Source organism: Pezoporus flaviventris, unplaced genomic scaffold (assembly GCF_033815535.1).
Source record: "Pezoporus flaviventris isolate CSIRO_AGI_PZ_B2104156 unplaced genomic scaffold, CSIRO_AGI_Pfla_v1 ptg000078l, whole genome shotgun sequence".
Lineage (NCBI taxonomy): Eukaryota > Metazoa > Chordata > Aves > Psittaciformes > Psittacidae > Pezoporus > Pezoporus flaviventris.
In genome coordinates, this window is record NW_026892626.1 from 16,723,420 (window position 1) to 16,736,733 (window position 13,314).

A 13,314-nucleotide genomic window follows, 5' to 3' on the forward strand; every position below is an offset into this window, starting at 1 on the left:
TGTTGCTGGGTAAAAGCCTGGCTCCTTGGTTTAGCAAAACGGCTGTGCCCTAAAAGCCTCTTCACACCCCCCCAAAAAAACACCCCCAAAAAGCTGTTCCAAATGACTCAAAAAACATCAATTCCCCATTGCCGTCCATAGGAGACTTCCCGTTGACTCCTGTAGGCGCAGAAGGGAAAACAGTGGGTTTGGTGACTCAGGCACAAACCTGGGATCTCTTCCTCTCGCTGACGCGGCTGGCAAATCATTTGGGGGCTGATGGAACATGGATTCAGCACGGAGCTGAACGCCACCATCCCTTGTGCCATGCGATGGGGTACCAGCGGATGCACCGCTTGGCTGGGCTGTGCCTGAGTTCCCTTCAGCCGTAAACTGTAACGGCGCGAACCCTACGTTGCATAGAAGCTAATAACTATTAATGCCAGGGAGATGCTTCCAGAGCTCTAGATAAAAGGTGCTCAAGGAGGGAAAATTATTACCAACGTGGGCCAAATAGCTACAGGGGATTCGAAATCTGTTTGTGCTTGTAGGATGTAACCGCTAAGGAGGGAGAGACTGGGACAATGGAGCATGCACAGCACTAATGGAATGAGCGTAGGAAAGAGGGTATCTCGGGAGACCCTTAGAAACCATTTCCCAGTGGTAAGATCTGCTTGGGTTGTTTGTTCTGCTTCCCAGATGAGAGCTGCAGTCGTGGATGCTTTTATCACTTAGGAACTGGACTAGATGGAGGGCCAGAGAGGATATTGTAGGGATGAGCTTACGTGGCTCTCCAGTGGGTGGGTCTACAGCTTTAACTAGGCTCAGCTTCCATTTCTACCTCTCAGAGCTGTGCTTTATGGCAGAGTCATCTGGAATGGGCATTTCAGGTCTGGTTTTCAATCCTGTGGGGTGCAGGTTTGAGCTCTCCAAGGGCATGACTTGGGCATCGTGAGGCTGCAGCGGAAGGGTTGTTCATGGTGGGTACCTCCCCATCCCATCCTGGGATAGAGCCTTGGGGTACGGTTTGGGCCGAGGGGTGGATTTGCAGCAGCCCCATGGCAGCACGTGAGCCTGGTGGCTCCTTGAAGCCCTTTCACTTGGAGATTCACTTTTTCCAGCTGATTCACTTCCTGCTTCCAAGCCCATTTCTCCTCATGGGCTCTGAGCCTGGCGGTGCCAGGAGCTGCACAACCCCAGGTCGTTCCCTGGGGATTAAACCCAAGTCAGACAAGCTGTTTGTTGTCTGTGGGCTGGCAGTGCTCAGAGACCTGTGCAAAGCATTGGGCAAGGATGTCAGAGACGGGCAGCATCCATCCTGGCTCCCTTGGAGCAGGCATCTTCCTTACCCACAGTTCTTCCTTGCTCCGAAATCACATCCCCTGCGCCCTGAGACAGCCCCATTTTGTGCTGCCTTTCTCACCACTGAAGACCTGCAGCACACCCTGCTCTTTTCTTTCTTTTCCCCTCTTTTATGGTTTTTTTTTTTCTCTCCTGGACACTTTACTTAGGTTCTTTCTTCCCTCTCATTTTCCCTACCATCAAATGAAAGCCATTCAGACCAAAACGGTTCAGTCTGCTCTTTGTGTCTGGAAAACAGAACACCAAAGACAGCTGGACCTACCCGAGATGGCCACGGCCGTGGCAACAGTGGCTCTTTGTTAGCGCTGTTGTCTCTGCCCCTATCTCCAGTGTCTGGGGCCCTGTCTCTTTAAAGCTTTAGTGCGCTGTGTCAAAGCCAACAGAGAGTTCAGCTTATTAATGGATTCGCTAGGTTAATATCCCAACAGTTTGGTGGGTTGTTGGGGTGGGTTTTTTTCTTTCCACCAGCATAATTTAGATAGAGGGGGATGGGGAGAGAAAGATAACCCAGTCCCATTTGTGGGGAGGAGGGCACGGCATGGCTCATTGCTTTGGAGAAATGGAGCTGGAATGGTTGGTCGGGGCCAGGAGGAGGTGGTGGCCCAGCCTTTCGCCTTCCTGTCTGTCTGTACATCTCTCTCTATCTCCTTCTCCTGCGGGGTTCCCTGCATCAAAGCTTCTTCCAGTTCTTATGCTAATGAGGTGCATTAATGCTTAATGACTGTGAACAGGCTTGTTTAATTGCACCTATCTGAGCAGGAGGCACGTTGCTGTATAAGAGGGAACGACCATGTAAGCAGCTGCATGCCCTCCTGGACAGTCTTAATTACATGTAAAACTGATGTGATCTAAACCACCAGGCTGGTGATTAGTTTAGTGAGGCAGGTGGTACTTTGCAATTCAGTGCCTCAGAAACTCTGGAGCAAGTGAGATCAGATTCTTTCGGAGGCTATGGAGGATAAGGCAAGCCCCGCTCATCCTTGGATTTGATGTTGGGTGGGGACGAGCGCAGCAGAGTAGATTAATTTAATTAATTTATTGCAGTTAGTTTGCAAAGACATTATCCGCCGGCGTCTGTGCGGAATACTGAGCAGTGCCATTAATGCAATGCTATTTTGCCTGTAAATCCTCTCCCCCCGCCCCTTACAGGAGGAATGAGCTGCGATGGTCTCAGCTTTCTGCAGTGTTATCTCGCGCTGTTTGAATACGACTGATTGTCTGAACTACAAAGGGGCCCGGCGCTAATGCAAAGCCATCCCTATTGGCACTAGACCTAGATTAATGACTCTGCATGCATTGACTTGGCTCGGAGCTGGATTTCCCTAAAGCAGCTCACGGCGCTGCTGTCTGCACTCCCGTATCCGTGCCTCGAGCCGGGCTGCGATTGTTCCGCCGCCGGATCTGGGAGCACCTCCAAGTGGGAAGGCTCTTAGGCAGGGGTGCACAGGTATGAAGGTACCTGTTATCGCAAGCCATCTGCTGCTAATTACCCGCCCTGGCTTCTTGTGGTTGTTTGTTTTGCTGTTAGACACCGGACGGGGGGGGATTTTGCAATGGAGAAAGAGCCTCTTTTGGAACCTGCTTTAGGGAATGAACCGAATCCAGCAGTGGTTGGTGCTCCCGTCACCCGTATCCCCACACCAAACCCTTCCCCACGACCTCCTCCTCCTCGAGCGCTTCCTCCCCATCCCCATCCCATGAACGCTCTGCTCTTCCCTTCTCCCTGCCCGCATGGGCCCCAGCGGAGGCTCTTCCTGACGTTACTCCCACAGCCACCACTTCCTTCCCGTGCCGGCAGCCCCCGGCTCTGCAGCCATCCCTGCATGGTCCTGGATAGCCCCTTGCTATCTCCTCGAGACCCCTCCTCTGCTCCTCCCCTTCCAAACACCACTATTTCCCTTGTAAAAGGGCTCATCCTGGAGGCTCTTTCTGCCTGGGGTGAAACTCATGGCTGCAGGGCTGCTGTGTGAGTGGTTCTGCTCCACCATCAACCCCTTTTCCTGTTGTCCCTGACACCCATGGGGTTTTGGGGTTAGAAACCCACCATGTAGGACATGTTTTAGCTGATCTTCAGGGACCAGCTCCCCACAATGTTTCCTGGCAGGAGGAGGTGCATGGCCATGGTGGGAAGGCAGCAAGACGTGAGGAGATGAGGTGGAAGGGGGAGACTCAAGGTGGAGAGCAGGGTCTTGCCTGGACCTGCATGGATCTGCCTGGTTTAGGGTGGGAGCTTTCCCTCCATGGGAGTGAGCCCCACTCCAAGGGTCCAGAGGGGCTCGCTGGGCAGGAGGGCAGAAGCCTCACCACTGTCTGTCTTCTCCTTGCTCACCCCATCATAGAATCATGGAATAGTTAGGGTTGGAAAGGACCTTAAAGTTGCTGTTCCTTGTCCCACCAATGCCAGACCTTATCCTTTCCATAGCCCTAAGGCAGACTTTGGGTGGAAAAGATGATTTTTCCCTCTTGGAAAAGCCACCCTTGGTGGTGGCACTAAAACAAACCCTGAACATCATAGCATCGGTGCCACGCTCCTTGGGGTATCACCACCACCCCATACCTCGCTGCCCTCGGCATGGCCATCCCCTCGAGTGGACCAAGCACCCCAAAGCTCTCCATCCCTATGGAATCACAGGGATGCAGGGAACCGTGATGAGGTGCATCCACCGTGGGGGGCTCAGCCTTGCTTTGTCTGTGGGTGAAACACCCTCGAGCCTGAGTGAACCCTTTTTATAGCACTCCCTTATTTGCCAAGCGTACTTCCTTTCTTTTGATTCTTACCACCTACAGACAGTCTGACTGCAACGGCAAAGGGGAGGAAAAAAGCATTGCAACATTCAGTCGAAGGCTTTTCTGTCTAATGACGTTAAATTTATTAACCAAAACTCCAGCTGCACCAAGCCTGGGATCTAATAATATTCAGGCTATGGAGACATCACGTAGAAAGGAGCTTAAAGCCCTTTTTATTTCGCAGTAAAACTGTCAGTAAATAACTGGATTGTCTTGAGACTGAGAAAATGGGGATTTATCTTCCTGAACATGAAAAGTGTGCTTATGTGGGGGTTTTCTCCCCCCCTCCTCTCATCAGCTTCAAAAAGCCTCAGCAACCTTGATTTTCCTTCCACCCTGTCCTCGGCAGCTCCGCCAGGCCCCCAGAACCACACAAATCAAGAGGCAGGCTCGAGAAGATATTTTTAATTCAATTAATTCCTTCTCCTTCCTTCCCCATTTCTCCCTTGTCCCCTCCTCCATCCTCTCTGCCTCTCTCCCTGTGTCCCCAGCTAATGACTTCTAAGCGCTGTGACATTTCAGCACTGGCTGTCACTAACACCACACCTCCGTGCTGGTTATAAATTGGGCCCAGAGACATCAAATTCCCTGCAGAAGGTCCCCGTTTGATGATATTCTCCGAGGTAAATCTCCGATAGCTCCCTGTTTTCTTTAATAACGCTAATAGGCATAGATTAATTAAACTGTTCTATTACTTCCTTCTTTCTGCCAGCACCAGTTAGAAATCTTATTACCTGCTCCTCTCCGCTTGCCTTTTTGTCCCCAAGGTGCTTACATTCCAACCAGTTACCAAGGTTTCTCGGTGGCTGTAGCACAAGGTGAAGCAGCAGACAAGGCTGGCTCCTGTTCCCAGCCCTTGGCTCCTCAACCCCACCGACCTCAACAGGGTCCATGCGGGCATAAGCAGGGTCAGGATTAAGCCCGGTTTGTCTGAAGAGGTTCTTGTCTTGAAAGCAACAGCGGGGCTATTGTTGAGGCTGGATGCCCCCTTCTCAAAGGGACCACAGCTGTAGGAAAGGGAATTGTATACATCCATCACCTCCTCCAGGGCCCCAGGATGTATGAGTTAAGATTGCGGGATAGCATGCCTCGGCTCCACTGAAGGGGTCCTTTGAATGACATGTTGGATATACTGTTGCACATCTGGCCGCTGGATGATTGAATTGCTCCACGGTTGCATTTTCCAGACCGCGGGAATGTGTTGGTCCAAGGAAAAAGGGGGGGGGGGGGGAGAGGGATGAAGGGGACGACATGTGGGAAAATTAGAGGGATGCATCCCGCGGGGTGGGGTGGGTTTGGATGGAGCAGTGGAGGGAAAGGGGGGGGAGCAAAGGCAATGCTTTCACACAAAATGCCATGTTGCCATCTGAAATCCACTCCAGAGCTTCCTGCTCTAATTAAATTTGTCACCATCGTTACTCTAATGCCTGCCATCCCTCCGGTGCTTTTTTGTTCTCAGGCATCCCAAAACGCCACAGAGGCAAGGGCAGAATGTCCAGGTCTTCCGGGTTGCCTCTCTGGGAGCAAAATGCACTTGGAAGAGCGCTTTTGGGTTGAGCAAGGGACACTGAGGCTGAGGGATCTGTGCACTCACACATAAGGTATCTCCTAGGACTGCAGGAGCTTGGGTGAGCATCCCGGGATGGCCCATTGGGCTCCCGCTTTGCTCCTATTGCTCTCAACCCCTCTGGACCCGCGCGGAAGCCGAGCATCCTTACAGGCACTGCATCACCTCCGCTCTTGGCACCACGTCTGGCCAACCAGCCCGTGCCAACCTAACATGAGGAGCCGTGTACAGGGCTGTGCAGGGGCAGGAGGAATTCACTAATTACTCGTGGCTCTGAATACGGCCCCTGAAGGCTGCCAGGGCGGCGTGAAGGGCTCGGAGCAGGAGACACAACCTTGCTTCATGGTGTCTTGTGTGTCAGCTCGCAGCGAACTGAATGCAAAGAGGCTGTCTGAGCTGGCAAACAGCGGAGCCCTTGGAAATTTAAAGGTGCAGAGCCTAGAAAACAAAGGCGCTGCTGAATATTCATCCCGGCGTCTGATCCTGCTGGGAGCAAAGCCCGCGCAGCCCCTGCGAAAGCTGATGGGAGGGACCCTTGGTTGGAACCTCATCTTTGGGCTCCAGCCCAAATGTGAGGGGGGAGAGCAAATTAGTCCTTAATGCACATATATCTTAGACTAAAACCTGATAAGGGAACTCTCCTATGTTAATTTACCTGGGTTATTTACTATCCTGATTGCTGAAGGTACTCTGATTAGCGCATGAAATATTTCTATACCTTCGGTCTGATTAACCCATATCTGCAAAATAAATATTTGTCTCATTATAGTTATGCGATCGTGCAATCAAAGACCCTATCATAATGGCAAAGGGAGAGCATATCCGTGTGGAAAAGGCAGGGAATGGCGACCCGGGGGGGGGGGGGTGAAAAGCAGGGGCATAGCTGGAGCGTGGAGGGGAAGGTTTCATGGTCACCCAGAGGGGGTTGAGATGCCGGGGAGGGCACGGTTCTGCTCCCGTTTCACCGGTGCTAATTGGGACTAATCCCATTTGACTCAGCGAGAGGAGGGTCAGACCTTGGGAATCACAAGGGTGAGTCCCAGCAGGCTCCCTGCCTCCAGTCTTGTCTGAAACAGAAGCAGGGAGTTCCCAGCAGCGCGGGGTGTGTGTGTGTGTGTGTGTGTGTGTGTGCCAGTCTACCAGACGAGCTCCTAAAATAGCCCAGCGCACCAGGCTGTGGCACCGGGGGAGAGCGCAGAGGATGGAAGTGTTCAGGCTTCCTTGGCCCAGATCCGGGCAGAGGGAAGGCTGGCAGCTCCCTGCCCGAGGTGAAGGTGGCTTCAAGTGTGGTCAAGTGCTGCCACGCGTGATGGACATCCTCCCTCGGCGATGGGAGCTGTAAGTCATCTGGAGGAGATAATTCCCCCCCCCCCCCCCTTCCTCTGCTGTTTTGCATATGCTCCATAAGGAAAAAGAGAAGAGTTTTATTGTGGCTCAAGTCAAGAGGTTGCTTTATGGCTCGTGGATCCCGGCGTAGAGAGGAAGGCGTCCCAGATGCAGCATATAGTAAGGCTTGCAGCGCCGTATAGCACTGCTGCATCGCGGAGCGGCTGTGAGCATCGCGCTTGCAAAAGAGCTGAAGTCATTTTTCTTCTAAGGGCAGGGGGTAGTGGGGAGGAAACACGAACAGGCAGCCCTGTTGCTAAGGAAATCTGCTCTTTGTATGGTCGTACATTTAGGTAATGCTAATGAAAGGCCATATAGTAGCGAGGTGCAGATGTCAGCACTGTGCACTCCTGGATATTTGATTAGCATTTCTTTGACTTTGCCTCCTCGAACAGAAATACCTGAGTACGTGGATGTTAGGAAGATAAAATCCCCCCTTTTCCTTTGCTGACAGCCCAGCAGCAGGGAAAAGCCTTACCAAAATAAGACACTCCATAATGAATATGTGCGGTTCCCCCCCCCCCCAAACACACACCCCGGAGAGGAGGAGAGCAAACATGTGATGAGAACAGAAATAGTCACATCACTTAATGCATTGCTGGATGGTACCCAGCCGGCACAGTGATGAACCTGGCGGAAGACCCGGTAGCAGCAAACCAGCATAGCATCCTATTTAATGGCTGGTGGCCCACAGATGGTTTTAACCTCGAGACTGCATCTCTCAGAGGTTTCCCTTTTGACTCGGCTGCTTTTGGAAGCAAAGGCTGTGTGTGGATGCTCTGTCCAGGGACCCGGCGCGTCCATGGGTTAGCTGGTGCGTGTGTACATACAGGGTGTCCGAGCCTGGTGATGTGGCTTCCAAAGCTCCAGAGCACCGTGCCCTGCTCTTGAGCATCTCTGAAGGAATGAGTCAGCCGTTTCCCTTCACACAGGAGTCGAGTGGATGCCCCTGTCTGAGTGCCACTAATAAAAGCACCCAGAAATGTGCCTCTGCGCTTGCTTGTCGTGCTTGCAACTGTCTTCAAGACCAGCTGCTCTGCGTGAGACTTCCAGAGAGCCACAGAGCGCTTGAATGAAGCCCTTGTATCTCTCTCCTTTGCTTTTGCCCTCTGTTTTCTTGCCACACAGTGCACCGTGGGCTCTGTTCCTCCTCTCCTTTTGCTCTTGCTCCCTGGGGCAGCGCGCGGTGTCTCAGAGGCATGAGGACTGAGTCCAGCTTGGGTAAGGGATGGCCCCTTGAGGGCTAAATCCAGCAGCAGGGTGGCAGAGATGCCCCTGCAGCAGCGCCGAGTGTCTCCCCTCGGTGACAGCAGAGGTTTGCATGGCTTTTGGTGCAGCAGTGGGGACGTTTCCCTCCCTGCCAGCACCACCCCTCCCTCTCGTTGTGCAACATCCCAAGGGCAATTACAGCAGTGCTTACGTGGAGGAGCGATGTTGGGAAAGCATTTAAGTCATTTCAACTGCTCTGCTGGAGGCTCCCCTCCCTTAAGGTGGTTCCTGTTGCTCCTTCTCCCTCTCTCAACGTCTTGTGGCGACTCCTCACTGTCCCAGTGACCCTTCTTGGTGAATCCTCGGGCTCCTCTTGGCAAGGGGGAGCCTGCATTCCTGCATGGGAGCCACGTTCCTGTTGGATAACTTTGTCCTTTCCTTTCTCCATCCCTCCCATGCTTACTGCAGTGATTTTAAAGTTCCCACACCTTGACAGCGATGTGAGGGTTGTGGCTTTGAAAGCAAAAGTGAAAGGCAGGAAGATGCAGAGCTCTCAGGCTTCCGGATGCTTCTCCGTCTCCATCCATCTCCCTGGGCCCAGTGTAGGCAAGGCACTCAGTCTGAGCTTTACTCCACAAACACCCACTGCAGGCTCTCTCTGCTCCTTCTCTTCCTGGCTGCTGTGGAGCATTCATGTGGCATAGGGGTTATGGGGCACTTCTGTGTATGCAGGAGAGACCTCCGAGCATCCATAGGTGAGGAAGGCTCCGGAGGGAGCTGGGATCAAGTCTGTAACAGCCCTGTGGCTGTGCTGAATGTCTCATGCTGGTCCAGGAAAGTTTAGGGACACTGATGCGCTCCCAAGGAGGGATGTGGAAGAGTCAGGCTATTGTTTACCCTAGAAAGCTGGTGAAAAGAGGAAGCCATGGTAAAAGAAGATAACCTCATACACGTGAAACAGCACCTCAGAATACATGATGAAGGTTACAAAGTCAGGCGCTGAGGGTGTAAGAAATGCCAGTATTAAGGCCACCTGAGCAGCTTACACTGAGCAGTGGTGTGCATTCCTTAGGGCACAGTCTTAATTCTGTGGTCACGAGCTATTCCTTCCATAAGGAGTGTGTGGGATGGATGGAGCTCCATGAAAAGCAGCTCAGTGTCCATCCCCCCCACTACTGAGCCTGCAACCCCAGTGCCTCATTCGCTGTGCATCATGCAAATCCCGCGTGGAGGAGGAAATTGTTCCTCCTGGACTATCCTGAACCGCTCAATCTGCTCTCATCTATTGCTTTCCCTTCCTTCCCTCTTGTCTCTTCCACCTCCATGCTGCTGAAGGGTTGGCAGGGGGGAATAGCAAGATATCCCCCCCTCACCATCAGTAACCCTTCTGGGGTTTGCCCTGGGACCCAGGAGCAGGAGGGAATGCGCTCTGCAGCTCCAGGAGGGCTGCTGCAAGCGCAGCCCCCATGCTTCCCGCTGCCAGCATTTGATTTTTCCATCTGTTTTGTGTTTTGGTTCAGTGAAAGGCAGGCAGGAGAGGTGGCTTTTGGTGTGAACCTCCTGTCTGGCTGCGTGCGGTGTGTGGGACAAAGGCAGCTTAGCATGGAAGGCCCCAGAAGCAAGCAGGAGTGGGCTGGGGACTTAGAAGGCAGCGTTGCTTCTGAAGCTGCTGGAGAAGCTTTACACGTGTATGCGTTCACCGACTGAGAGCCAAGCCAGCTGAAGCCTGGAGGGGACAGATGGAGGAATTAAGGACATCTCAGCTGGGGAGTAGGACCAAGGGATGCTTTGCAGGGGAGCTGGCTCCCATACCTGAACCGCTTTGGAGACCAAGGCTGTGAGTTATCACAGCTTTTCTTAGCAAGAGAGCCCTCCACCGGAATAACGTGTTGTGGACATAAAAGGAGATGTGGAGAGGGAATATTTTCACCCTGGAAGCTGCTAAGGAACTTGCATTTAGCTGCTAGCAATCTGTTTCAAACTGGCTTTCTGTCCCGGGAAAGAGAAAGCAGAACAATCTCCCTGTGCTGCCCGGCTGTAAATTCTTTCCTGGCTTTAGCTGGGGAAGAACAATGCTCTCTCAGTGCAAGCCTCCCAGAAACCCAGGGTATTTTCTATGTCAGCCTTTTACCACTTTGGAGAGAGCGGCCAAGGAGACCAGTCAAGTTGATCCCCTGCCTTTTATTCACCGACAAGTCAGTGGAGTGTCTGGTGAAGGATGGAGATGCTGCAGGTCACGGTGACACCCGCGTGACCGAGGCAGAGAGGCCGGGAAGCTGTTCCTAAGAGGAGGTTCAAGAGGGATGTGTGTGTAACAGAGCACAAAAGGCAAAAAGCCATGGTGGAACTTTGCATTTAGATGCCTGCAGCAGCAAACCGGGGAGCTTTCCATGAGGACTGATGCGTTTCCTGCCTCACAGCGTTTGCTCAAAGAGTATTCGTAATACACCCGCCACTGCCAACCATCCTCTTCTGCTGGGAATTGACATTAGCGGCTAAATTCAGTGGTTTGCATATAAAAGGCAGTGAGATTTAATTCTGTGCGATGCTGTCTTCGAAGTCCTGATAGAAGAGGTGACTCCAAGCAGAGTTACAGTGAGGTGTTGGGAAGCGGGGATTGGAGCGCTGCTCAGTGCGTGATCACAGCGCCCAGGAGGAGCACGTGGTGCGGTCAAGATGAGATGCTACAGGGTGGTCAGGTACCACAGGGTGATGAGATGCCATGGAGTGTACTCCCCAAAGATGGACCCGTCAGACCTGTGAGGTGCTGCAAATGGCAGTAGCCTCTAGCAAGCATCCATAAATGACGGTTACTCGGAGGCCGGAAACAGGCAGGATTTCCTGGATGCAGCAAGAAGCGCATCCCTGATGCTAATTATCCCATTGTATGTGAATCCCTGCTGCAGAATGGGGGCTGCATGAGGTGTTCAGCCTTTTGAATGGGGAAGGAGAAAGGATGCTGACAGAGAGGAGATGGAGATTAGACATTAGGTAGAAGCTCTTCCCTGTGAGGGTGCTGAGGCGCTGGCACAGGGTGCCCAGAGAAGCTGTGGCTGCCCCATCCCTGGCAGTGTTCAAGGCCAGGTTGGGCACAGGGGCTTGGAGCAAGCTGCTCTAGTGGAAGGTGAACTTGCTTGGAGCTGGATGAGCTTTAAGTTCCCTTCCAACCCAAACCATTCCCTGATGCCTGCCCCTTCAGCCACTTTCTCAGAAGTACCTGGGCTCTCTCAGCTGATGTGCCAAAATAAGCCTGGAGCGAAGGTCCCCATGGAACTGCTGTTTTGGAAAGGAGGTACAGCCTCATGTTCTGTTCTGTGGAGGAGTTTCCAAACCCAGGGAATGAGGATGGGATTTCATCAGGAGCAGATTATCCCATTTCTCTCTTCTCTGAGCACACTTCTCCCTCTGAAGCAGCACATGACAAGCAAGGCAGCAGCGGGGCATCTCCCATGCGTACCAGAGGGGACCGAGCATCGCTCCGGCTGGTTCCCTATGGTCCCAGTGCAGCTGGAGCAGGAGCAGGGATGTCAGGAGCAGGATGGAGGGGGAGCAGCCGGCTGCGGTGCTAAAGGGGCAGCACAAAGCACTGCCAGAACAGCAGGGGCTCGCGCTGGCGACGGCGGCAAATGGAGATGGAAAGAGCTGGAGAGGAAAAGACGCGGCACAGCTGGTCCCCTTCGGCTTTGATCTGGAAAGCACAGGGGTGTTGGCCACAGAGCAGGAGGGAGGGAGAAGAGAGGGGGGTGACTCATAAAAACATTGGTGTTTCCATGAGGATGCAGTTACCTGAGGACAGGAAGGAGGAGGGAACTTCCCTGGAAGAAAAGAGTCCTGCTTGTGCAGGAATCGCCAGCCCGCTTAGGAACACAAAGCTGTTTGCTTTGGAGCCCGGCGGGCTGGTTATTTGCTGTGAGTTGGTGGTTATGTGCAGAGCAGAAGGTGATTTGTGTGCTTGTTGCTTCAGGGCAAAGAAAAGGAGACTTGGGGGGGGGGGGGGGGGGGGGAAGAAGCAGGAAGAGCTGGTTTTCTTGGGAGATGTGTTTGGAAAAGGGAGATCTGCTTCTCTTCACCTTCTGGGTGAGGGAGCAGGTCGAGGGGGATAATCCAGCCCTGGGTAGTCAAGCACACCCTAGGGTGTTCGTTTGGAGGCTCTGGTCATGGAAGGGCTGAGGTTTCACCTTCTTGAGCACCAACCATGGGCTTTGTGCTGGGGAGAGGGCTGCTCTTTACTCACAAGCATATAGATGTGCTCTGCATACCCATCTCTTCCCATTGCAAGCACAGGAGGACACGAGAAGGATGGGAGGAGATGGCCAATGCTGCCCTGCACCAAAGCACACTCAAACTTTGTCTCATTGCTCCCTCTATGAGCCTTTGGGGGATTCCAGCCTTCTATACAGCATAGAACCAGCTCTGATTCTCATCCTGGAGGCAAAAATCACTGCAAGTAACACTCCCATCCCTCCCAAGGTCCTGCCACCACCCGTAACCACCGCACCACGTCACAGTGGTGACCCACGTATGTGTCAAACCTCGCCCCGCAGCTAAAAGCTGCTCCACAAGCACCTTTTGTACTAAACCCCGGGGGCCTTTAAAATGTGAAGCAGCAAAATGTAGGGCGCCGAACAAAGCTGACCCACTGGGGACCGGATGGGGGGGTAAAAACCCACAAGGAGGAGGGCTTGACACACAAAAATTGTTTTGTTAACAAAGCATCATTGTTCCCCTCTGAATCGGTTGCACTGGAGTGGTAGAAACACCCCATCTGGAGACAGATGGAGAGTTTTCCTGGCTAAAGAGATGGTGGGAGGAGGGTCGGCTGACAACCCAGCAGATAGCATTGTCTGCTGCTACCTTGGCGATGGAGAGGAGAAAGGGCTGGTGGCAGATTAGGCGTCCCCTTTGCATCCCATGCGGCTCCTTCTGCGCCCTGGGCCCTGTGCCTGGAAGGAGGCGTGCGCTCGGGGTGGCAGCTTGCAGCCCGGTGTAATCCTCTCTCTCTTCCTATGGGGCTGGATGGGTGA

At 53.1% G+C, this 13,314-nt stretch overlaps 1 protein-coding gene across 1 annotated transcript in view; it reads left to right on the plus strand.

Moving 5' to 3' along the window:
* RAI1 (retinoic acid induced 1) overlaps window positions 1-13,314 on the plus strand; it is a 69,709-nt gene that overhangs the window by 11,333 nt on the left and 45,062 nt on the right. The gene's annotated exons all lie outside the window — the stretch shown is intronic.